Source organism: Vicugna pacos, chromosome 30 (assembly GCF_048564905.1).
Source record: "Vicugna pacos chromosome 30, VicPac4, whole genome shotgun sequence".
NCBI lineage: Eukaryota > Metazoa > Chordata > Mammalia > Artiodactyla > Camelidae > Vicugna > Vicugna pacos.
The window spans coordinates 33,355,667-33,367,370 of NC_133016.1; the positions used below are offsets into that span (position 1 = coordinate 33,355,667).

The following is an 11,704-nucleotide window of genomic DNA, read 5'->3' on the forward strand; positions in this document are numbered from 1 at the left end:
AGAAGACAATTCTCTAAAAAAGACACACAAATAACAAACAGGAACATAAAAACGTGCTCACATTGCTAATCATTATACAAAGGCAAGACAACATTTATATAATGTTTTATCTTACACTAGTGAGAAGGGCTGTCATCCAATTGTCTACAAATAATAAAGACTGGGGAGATTGTGGAGAAAAGGGACTCTCCAACGCTGTTGGTGGGAATGAAAATTGGTGAAAACACTTTGGAAACCGTATGGAAGTTCTTTAAATAATAAAAATAGACCTATCATATGACACAGCAATTCCACTCCTGGGCATATAAAATATAAACCTGAAATTAAAAATCCTAGGGTAAAACATAAGAAATACACTCTGACATTGGACTTAATTTGATTCTACATATGTCTCCTCTGGCAAGGGAAGCAGAAATAAAACTAACAAAATATGATTGTGTCACACTAAACACGTTTAGACTGCAGAAGAAATGATCAATAAAATGAACAGTCAACCAACACAATGGTAGAAAATATTTTCAAGTATAATTTCCAATCAAGTGTTTGGATATAATATCCAAAATATATGGCAAACTCTTACCCCAAAACTTCAACAAAAAAGAGCAAACAATCCAATCAAAAAAAAAAGTCCATAGGAAATAAATAGATAGATCTGAATCAATTTTCTTTAGAAAACATACTGTTGGCTATATGACACATGAAAATGTGTTCAGAGTTATAAATTATTAGGAAAGTCATAAACCAAAAATGAGACAAGACCTCACACTTGTCAGAATGTTCTCATCAAAAAGAAAAAAATAGATATTGGTGAGATTGTGGAGAAAAAGGAACACCTTGGACACTCTTGATAGCAATGCAATGTATTGATTCCATTGCATATATACATCAAATTTTCTTCATCCAGTTTTCTGTCAAGGGATGTTGGGTTTGTAGGCCCCTGTCTGAAGGCTCTAGAGAATAAGCCCATGGGCTGAACTCATAAACAAGCTGTGAGGAATATCATATATCCAGGCTGGATATGAAATGGCCTATTCAATGTATCCAGTATGGATGGCTGGATAGCCTATGCTGGTTAAGTTCCTCAGAGGAGGACAAACTAGAAAAGCACAGCCTGCTGGATAAGAGGTGGCCTACTTAATGAATTTCCGTGATGAACTTTAAAACAATCCTTGATCATTTAACATCCTGCGCTTACTGCAGGAGCATGGGAACATAAATAGCTTAAGATTATTAACATTGTTATAACTTTGATTATAAGTGAGGCATTGTGCAAGTCCTATATAAAGCTTCTTCTAAGAATCAATAAACAGAGACTGCTTCACTTCTCTCCACACAGTGTTTGTGTGTAAATTATATCGTGTCACTGACAGGGTTAATTTAATTTGTTGGGAGTATCTTAAAAGGATGTTGCATTATATACAATGCTCTTTCTGCACCTATTGAGATGATTATGTGAATTCTTTTACTCATTCTATTAGTGTGGCATGTCACCTTTATCGATTTGAATGTTTTGAAGTATCCTTAAACCAGGGATAAATAACTTAACTCATGCATGTTTATGATACATTAAATGTGTTGTTGAATTCATTTCACTTGTGTTTTGTTGAGAATTTTGGCACATATTTTCTTTAGGGATAATAATCTATATTTTGCATATAATGTCCTTTCTAGCATTGTTAACCAAATAAAGCTCACATCATAAAACCTGTTTGGAATCCTTCACCTCCTTCAAATTCTTGGAAGATATTTGGAATAATTGGTGAAAATTTGTCTTCAAATATATGACAGAATTCACCAGTAAAGATGTCTTGTAAATTTTTTCTGGTTTTCGAAGTTTGGATTATTGACTTACTCAAACACACTTTTGCTCTATTATCTTTCTAATTTTTCTTGATTCGGTATTGGAAGACATAAGTTTCTGGGAATTTATCTTTTGTTCTATGTCATTCAAAACTTTGGCTTGTGGTAATTTCTTATGATGCTTTGCATCTCTACAACATCATAGGTTATATCTTCTCTTTTATTTCTAATTTTATTTGAGTCTTTATTTTCTTAGCCAACTTAAACTTTTGTCCAGTTTATGTTAAAAATAAACATACTTAGGTATATATTTTTTTATCTTTTCAATTGCATCTGTTGTTATTTGCCTTACTCTCATTCATTCAATTTTCGTCTTTATTGTTTCTGTTTTCTCCTAGATCCGTGAGGTGTAAAATTATGTAGTGTGAATTTTTGTATTTCATTTATTATTAAATATTTTTTATTTAGTTATTATTTATTTATTTGCATATTTATTCATTTATTTATAATTGATGTACTGCCATTTACAATGTGTCAATCTGTGGTGTATAGCACATTGTCCCTGTATATGCATATATTTTTGTTCCTATTAAACATTACTTCACGTTATTTAATTCACTGTCCCGTGTCATACAAGAGAAGTTTTGAAAAAATCTATTTTTATATATAGTGGAAAAAATTTATGAATCTACAACTCCCAAATATATCCTCCCACAGCCCCTTTCCGCAGTAATCATAAAACTGTTTAGTAGATCTGTGAGTGTGATTCAGTTTTGTAGATGAAATCATAGTGTTCTCATCTAAATTTTTTTTAAGGTTCCACATATGTCATGTCATGTTTTATTTTTCTTTCTCTTTCTGGCTTACATGAATTAGAATGACGAGTTTTGGGGATATCCATTTTGCTGCAAATGTCATTGTTTTATCATTTTTTATTGCAGAATATAATTCCATTGTGTAAATAAGGCATAATTTCTGAATACTGTCATCTGTTGTTGGACAATTAGGTTGCTTCCATGTCATGGCTGTTGTATGTAACACTGCTAAAAACATTGTGGTGCAGGTGTCTTTTAGAACTAGGGTTCCCTTTGATATATATCCAGAAGTGGGATTGCTGGATTGTATGTTAAGTCTATTTTAATTCTTTTGAGGAATCCCCACCCTGGTTTCCACAATGACTGCACCAATCTACATTCCTTTCAACAGTGTGGGAGGGTCCACCTTCTCCACAGCTACCCCAGCATTTAATGTTTGTGGAATTTTGAATGATGGCCATTGTGACTATTGTGAGGTGATACTTCATTATAGTTTTGAATTACCCTTCTCTGATAATGATATTGGGCGATTTTTTTTTCATATATCTAAGTGGCATTTGTATGTCTCTATTGGAGAATTGCTTGATTAGGGCTTCTGCCCATTTTGAGGTTGGGTTTGTTTTTTTTTTATTATTATTATAAGGTTGTATGAAGTCTTTATATTTTGGAAATTAAGACTTTGTCAGTTGCATCACTTCTAAATATTTTCTTTAATCCTGAAGGTTGTCATTTAGCTTTGTTTATGGTTCCCTTTGCTGTGCAAAAGCTTATAAGTTTAATTAGGTCCAATTTATTAATTTTTCTCTTACATCCGTTACCTGGGTAGGCTGTTCTAGGAGATCATTGCTGACATTTATCTCAGAGTGTTTTGCCTATGTTTTCTTCTAGGAGATTTACTTTGTCTTGCCTTACATTTAAGTCTTCAAGCCATTTTGAATTTATTGTTGTGTATGGAGTTAAGAATTGTTCTAAATCCATTGCTCTATTGCTGCTATCCAGTTTTCCCAACATCATTGGTGAAGAGATGGTGTTTTCTCTGTCATATTCCTGGCTACTCTGTCAAAGATTAATAGAACATAGGCCTGTAGATTTATTCCTAGGCCCTGTAATCTGTTCCAATGGCCATATGCCTGTTTCTGTACAAATATCATGTCATTTTGATTATTGTAGTTGTGCAATAGTGTATGGAGACATGGTGGTTTATTCCTCCATCCTCTTTCTTTTTCTTTAATATTGCTTTGGAAATTATGGATCTTTTATGACTCTCTGTAAATCTTAGGATCATTTGTTTCAGCCCCAAAAAGAAGAGTTTTGCATAATTTGTTAGGAAATCACATTAATTCTGGGGACTGCCTTGGACTGTATGAACATTTTAACCATTTTGTTTCTTCCATTATGAGACCATTGGTTATCTTTTCAATTCTTCAAATCTTTTTTGAGTTAATCAATGTTTTCTAGTTCTCCATGTATAATATATTCACCTCTTTGGTCAGATATATTCTCAAGCATTTTATAATTTTGGGTGCAGTTATAAAAGCGGTTGTCTCTATACTTTATTTTCCTGTTGATTCAATGGTAGTGTAAGGAAATGCAATTTGTTTTTTGTACATTAGTCTGGGTACCTTGCACATTTCCTTTTTTAGCCTAAGTATTTTTTTGTGAAGCTTTTACATTTTTCTCTATATAGTATCATGTCTGCATATCATGACAATTTTACCTCTTCTTTTCCAGTCTGAATCCTTTTATTTCTTTTCCTAGCCAATCGTTGTGGCTAGGAATTCCAAGACTATATTGAATTGAAATTGGGAGAATGGACAACATTGTCTTGTCTCATGTATTTGTGGGAAGGGTTTCAGTTTTTCATCATTGAGTATTTTGCTGGTTATATGTTTGTCATAAATAGCTTTCATTATGAAGAGATATGGTCCCTCTATGCCCACTCTGATAAGAACTTTTATTGCAAATACTTGTTAATTTTTATCATATGCTTTCTCTGCATCTACTGAGATGATCATGTGGTTTTTTTGTCCTCTCTATTATTGATATGGTGTATCACAATTGATTGATTGATTTTCATAAGTTTAACCATCCTTGTGTTCCTGGGATGAACCTAACTTGACCATGTTGTATGATCTTATTTTACATGATGTTGGATTCTGTTTGTTAATACTTTCTTAAAGACATTTACATCTAGGTTTATCAAAGATATTGGCCTATAATATTCTCTTGGGGTATTGTCTTTGTCTGGTTTTGGTATCAGGTTGATGTTGGCCTTACAGTGTGAGTTTGGGTGTACTCTCTCCGTATCAATCTTTTGGAAGAATTTGAGGAGGACTGGTATGGATTTTTTTTTTTTGTATGTCTGGTCAAATTCCCCAGTGAAGATACTTGGGTCTGAATTTTTGTTTGCAGAGATTTTTTATTTTATTGATAATTCTATTCCATTTCTGGTGATCTGTCTGTTCAAATGGTTAATTTGTTCTTGATGTAATATTGGAGGGCTGAATGTTTCCAAAATCTTCTCCATTTCTTCCTGGTTATCCAGTTTGTTTCCATGCAGTTGTTCATGATATTCAATTATGATATGCAAATTTGTTGTGCTCTTTTTAGTTTCTCCATTTTCATTTCTTATATTATTTGTGTTCTCTCCCTTTTCTTGTTGGTGAGGCTGTCCAGAGTTTTGTCAATTATGTTTACTATTTCAAAAAAGAGTTTGATTTTTTTCTATATTTTAATGTGTATTTCAATTCTTTCTTCCATGATCTTTCTTATTTCTCTCTTTCTGCTGACTTTTGGTTTTGTTTGCTCTTCTTTTCATGATTAGTTTACATAGAACTATAGATAATTTATTTGAAATTGCTCTTCTAATTTGAGTAGGGTCTTGTCATTTTGAACTTCCCTCTTAAGCCTGCTTTAACAGTGTTCCATAGAAATTGTTTAGTGTTTTGACATATTTCTCAAGATATTTTTTTTAATTTCTTCTTTTACTTGTTCATCTCCCCCACTTGTTATAGTACCATGGTGTTTAATTTACATGCTGCAATTTTTTCTCCGTATTTTTCTCTGAAGGATTTCTAGTTTCATGGTATTATACTCAGAAAAGATGCTTGAAATAATTTTTATTTTCTTAAATTTGTTGAGGCTTCTTCTGTGCCTGAGTACATAATCTTTCCTAGAAAATATTCCATGTGAACTGCGAAAGAATGTATATTCTGTTTGAGGAGGAGTACTGTTTTGAAAATATCAACCAACACCAATTATTTTATCATATCTTTTTGTATTTTTGTTCCCTTATTAGTTTTCTGTCTGAAAGACCAGTCTAGTGATGATAATGGGGAGTTATATTCTCCTACTGTGATTGTGTTCTGAGCGATATCTCCCTTTTTATCTATTAGTATTTGCTTTATGTATTTAGGTGCTCCTATATTGAGTGTATATATGAGTTTAATACCCTCATTTTTTATTGCTCCTTTATTCATTATATTATGTCCTTGTCTATCTTTCTCTATGGCCTTTGTTGTAAAGTCTATTTTGTGTGAAGTCAGTACTGCTAGTCCTGCTCTCTTGTCATGTCAATTTGCATGTGATATAATTTTCCATCTTCTGACTTTCAATTAATGTGTGTTCCTCTTACTAAAGTGAGTCTCTTCTATGCTTCATAATGTAGGGTTTTGTTATATTGTACCATCTGACACTATATATCTTTTGATTCAAGCACTAAGTCCATTAACAGTTGTGATAATTTTTGATAGACTGGTGTTTATTTCCATTTTGAACTTCATTTTCCAGTTGATTTGGTATTTCCTTTTTGTTCATTTCATTTTCTTTTTGTGGCTTGATAAGTTTTCTGTTATTATCTTGGTTTCTTTTTGGTTTTCTACTTCATTGTAAGAGTTTGACTTATGGTTACCCTGTTTTGTATGTATATTGACACATTATTATATCTTTTTATTTTAACTGATAGGAATAGAAATTCTAACCCCTCCTATAGAGGACAGAATCAAGAAGAAAATTCACTGTATTGTCCTGTATCAATCCCTGACCCATAAAAATTTTGATGGCCTGTTTTACAACATCCTTTTATTCTATTTTAAGACATTGTGGCAATTGCATTTCTAATTATGCCTTTCTCCTTTCTATAGCATCCTGCTTTTTGTTTCATAGTAGATTTTTCATTGTTTCTGTTTCTGTTGCTTAATTCTTTTAGTATTTGCTTTTCTGGAAGTTATTTATCTCTCCTTCTATTCTAAAGAATAGCCTTGCTTGAGAAATTATTTTAGATTACAGGTTTCTTTCATTCAGGATTTTGAATATGTCTTGCCACTGCCTTATGCCTGTTGTATTTGTGTATGAAACGTGTTTACAAATATAATATATATAATTATATATATATGAATAGAATATACAGAAATGAGGTTAACAAGTAAGGAGAAATCATATACATTAAAAAATTGAAAACATTGATGAAGGAAATTAAAAGTGGTCCAAAGAAATGAAAAGATCTCTTATGTTAATGATGTGAAACAATGTGGTTGAAACAACCACACTACCCAAAGCAATCTACATTTAGTGTGATTCATGTCAAAGTACCCATGAGATTTTTCCATTTAATAGAACAGGTAATTTCAAAATTTATATGTAACCGCATAGATTATGAGTTGCTAAAATGATCTTGAAAAAGTGTATTAAATCTAATAGTGTAAAGTTCTCTGATGTTAAACAGTCCAAAAAAGCTTTAGTAATTTAAACAACATGATACTGGCTCAAAAACAGACACCAATTAATAGAAGAGAATAGAGCAACCACATATAATCCCTCACACCTATGATCAATTAAACCATGAAAAAGGAAGCAAGAGAATAAAATGAAGAATAGACATTCTCCTCAATAATTAGTGCAGGGGAGATTGAACATGTGAAAGATACATTAGAATAGTTCCTCATATTGTATACAATCCATAAGCAGAGAATATCTTTCTATTTATTTTGGTTACTTATATTTCTTGCACCTGTAATTTATAGATCAATGTTTAGATCTTTTATTTCACTTATCAAATGTATTCCTAGTTTATCCCTTTTGGTATAAATATGCAGACAATTGTTTTCCTAATTTCTCTTTCTGATAATTTGTTGTTACTATATAAAAATGCAACGGATATTTGCATATTGATTCTGTATTCTGTACGTTTACTAAGTTTGTTCATTATTTGCAACAGTCACTGGAGGAGTATATGGAGTTTTCTATCTATGCATAATTATGTCATCTGTAAAAATTTTACTGCTTTTTTACAAGTTGGATGCCTTTTATATTTTTTCTTGACTAGTTGTTCTGGCTAGGGCTTCAAGTAGTGTAATTTAGTACCTGTGAGAATGAGCTAGCTTTTCTTATTACTGGACCAGAGGAAAACCTTCCTGTAAGTTAACATTGAACGTGACGTTAGTCATGGGTTTTTCATATATGGCTTATATTATGTTTAGTTACATTCTATTTAAAGTGAATTTCTTAAGAATATTTTTATAAAAAAGTAAAGATCAGATCTGTGAAAAATTTTCCTACATTTTTTGAGAATGCTTTTTTGAATTCTCTGCTTTTTAAGGGATTGTATCACATATATTGATTTGCATATGATAAGTAATATTTATGAATGAGGACTAAATCCAACTTAAGTATAGTTTATAATACTTATAATATGCAATGTATTCAGGTTGCTTATGTTTATTTAGAATGGAATGTACACATACTGAAAGAAAAATTTACATTGTAGCTTGAGTTTACAATTATCTATTTAAAAATTTTATCCCTCATTTTGAAATTGGCTCATGTTTAATGGAATATATTTCTAAATAAAGAATATAACTTTTGGCAGAACTGGATTTTCTACGGTTTACTGATACACAACGTAACTATTATTTACAATTAGTGAACAAAACCCTTGCCTTAAAATGCCGGATTTTACTACCAATGTTATCTGTTTCAGGACTGAGATACAAATTGCTTCCTAAAATGCATTACATGGTATTTTCCACCCGAACACACATATAGTGTTATTTCTTTCTTTTTTGATTGTTTCTTTGTTTGCCCCTTAATGGAGGCACTGCTTATTTAACCCAGCATCTTTTGCATAAGTGTATATATCAACATCATTTTGGAACACTTAACAGAAGGCTCAAGGGTTTGGATTATAAAGATGAAAAGAAAATTTGTTCCTTCTAAGGACTGAAAAACCTCTGACTGAAAGAATGGCAAAAGTATACATTTGTAAATATACTATAAGATTTTCTCTTTTGTAATTTTAGAGTAGAATATTAACTTACATTTGTTTTACTTATAGAACTTAATTGAAATTTAAAACAAAACTTCTGCCCCTTGGGATTTCTTAAATTTGATTCATTATTTTTATCTAATTTTATTTCATACTTATTTACCATTTATTTTTTATACAAAACAAATAAACTGATATTTATTCTGCTCATGTTATGAATATAGAGCTACTTATTATAAAGTACACAGAAAAATACTTATTTCCATTTCCAAATCAAATTATGTTTCACTTTAATTACAAATGATATTGAAATAGATATACATTATCTGTACTGGATTTACACAAATTTCACTTTAAATTCTAAAACTTTAATATTATTTTATATATTTTGTGCATTACTTATACTCTGTTCTTAAATCTGGTAAAAATTTCTGTACAAAAGGAAGGAGATTGGTTTTATTTCATAGACCCCAAAATTAAATTATTTAGAAAGATTTTGTTGGGATAATATTTGCAAATCACACTTTAAATATAAGCATCCTATATGTTTCATTTTAACTGGATGAATGACAAGTAAACACTGGCTGAATGTTACACTTGAGTTGCTGAGAGGCCAGTTGTTTTGTAATGTCACAGCTACTCAAGTTGAGTTTCATTGTGAAGGTCTAGCAGTTTATCTGTGCAGGCCTGCTAAAGCAGCATTTGATGCTGCAGTGCTCAAAATCATGCAGATTAGAAAAGTAGCTGTTGATAAATTTAATTGAGATGGCACATGATTCTTCAGAAATTCAAGTTGTGTCTTGTAAAGATGGACCAACTGGTTAAGCAAAATCCGGTAGATCTCTATTGTGTGATCAAACATTTTCTGGGGACTTGGACTTGAGGTCTATGATTGAAGAAAATGCTTTTCAGACTTTGTCTGAAGAATCCTTGATAAAAACACCATGATACACACATTGTGTCTCTGAACCAGATGAAGATAATGATTTTCGTTATCTGACATTTCCAAGAAAACTCTGGAAAATAGCTGGGAGTGACCAATTTAAATCCATCTGGTGGGATGATAATGGATATTTCATAGTGATTGATGAAGATGTCTTTAAGAAGGAAGTTTTGGAAAGAAAGGCCCCTTTCAGAATATTTGAAACTGGAAGTATGAAAAGTTTACTTAGACAGCTAAACCTATATGGGTTTAAGAAGGTGCGGTAGAATTTTCAAGGTTCTGCTTGTTTAGCTGACTTTCTGGCAGTAGAAAAAGAAGTCTCTGTTTTAAGAAAGGTATTCAGAAATTTTAGTTACCACATGGTAACTTATATATAAAATTTTATTTTGTATATCAATCAATGATAATATAAAAGTAAAGCTAAATTTTGAAAATTGTATAAAACTACTAAGGCTAAAATCCTTTATTTTTTCTAAAAAATGAGGATAGTGCCTTAAGTAGTCAATATTATGAGAAACTTTGTTTGCAACTATGAATAATTCCAGAAATCTAAATAAAGGTATTAAGGCTGCTTATAAAAAGTGGCATTCACTGTTACTGCAATGGCTGACTTCTTAAATTTGATGAGTATACTATTTAAATGCATAGTTTCCAAATAAGGAACTTCAAAATATCGTCAGCAATGTTCATATTTTGATGATATTATCTTTGCACTGTAAACGTGGAATCTGAGGTTTTATAAGTTAGCCTTATTGTAGTCTTGTATTTTGGTTTAAAATTTTACTAAAATGTTTCTCCATTGGTTGTAGCTGCATTTGTATCATAATCCAAATGTTAAACGAGGCTGTCCCCAGCTTTTAGTGAGAATAAAAAGAAGAGTTGAGATTAAAAATTCTTGTCTGTTGTCTTCATTGGCTGAAGATTTCAACAAGAAATACTTTAAATCAGGGGTAATGTCGATAAACATAATTCTGATTTTGTGGCTGACACTAGTGGAGAAAGTGCATTTTTACCTTCTGCAAATTTAAACATGCCTCTAATAAGAAAGCCCTCTACTAGCCACATAATTGGTGATACAACAACCCCGATCAGAGGTGATTTTCCTCCTCCATCATCAATGTCAGTGAGACCACCAGAACAAATTGCAGTGGATCAACGAGCTATTTTCAATCAGTTCACCCCTGTCCACGGGCACTCTCAAATCAGCTACAATGAAACAAATGGCCGTATTGTGAACTCCATTACAACTACAACTTGTATTTCTCAGTACAGCATCTTCTCTCCCATACAGAGCAATTATTTTAGACTGATGTTGGAGCCTTCTACTTTTCCATAAAGATATCACAAAATATCTGCCAATGAACTTCATTTTCCTAAACTTCAACCAGGGATCAACCCACGCATTTCAGTGCCAGTGATAGCTGATAAATCAGTTACCTCTCTTTCAAGGCCAACTCATCAGACATTTTCAGTTTATGAACGTCAAACTAATTACAACTGATCAACCAGAGGACTACCAGATTATGCAGGATAACAGTAGTTAAAATTGATGTTGGCAAATGTCATCAAATATCTGCAATTTTCTTATTTTAACAATAATCATAGGTGTGTACCTGTATTTTCCTTATTTTTTTTAAATATAGCATATAGTTAAACAGGAGACTAAGTTGCCATTTAACGATAGAAAGAGATATCTGATTGATATGATCTTTTTATGGAAAAATATGGGAGTAAATTTAAATAATTCCTTGTAAGGAAGAAGAAAATATGGGAGAATTTGGAAAAAGACTAAAACATGGAGAGAGGGAAAATTACTAAGTGGATTCTGGTTCATACTGGAAAGTATGAAAAGTGTTAAGTTAGGATAGATTGGAACAGGAGATA

The 11,704-nt window shown here is 31.7% G+C and overlaps 1 pseudogene; it reads left to right on the plus strand.

Annotated features, from left to right (window-relative positions):
- The first annotated feature begins 9,642 nt into the window (after positions 1-9,642).
- On the plus strand, positions 9,643-11,321 carry LOC140690338 (heat shock transcription factor, Y-linked-like; annotated as a pseudogene).
- Positions 11,322-11,704: the final 383 nt, after the last annotated feature.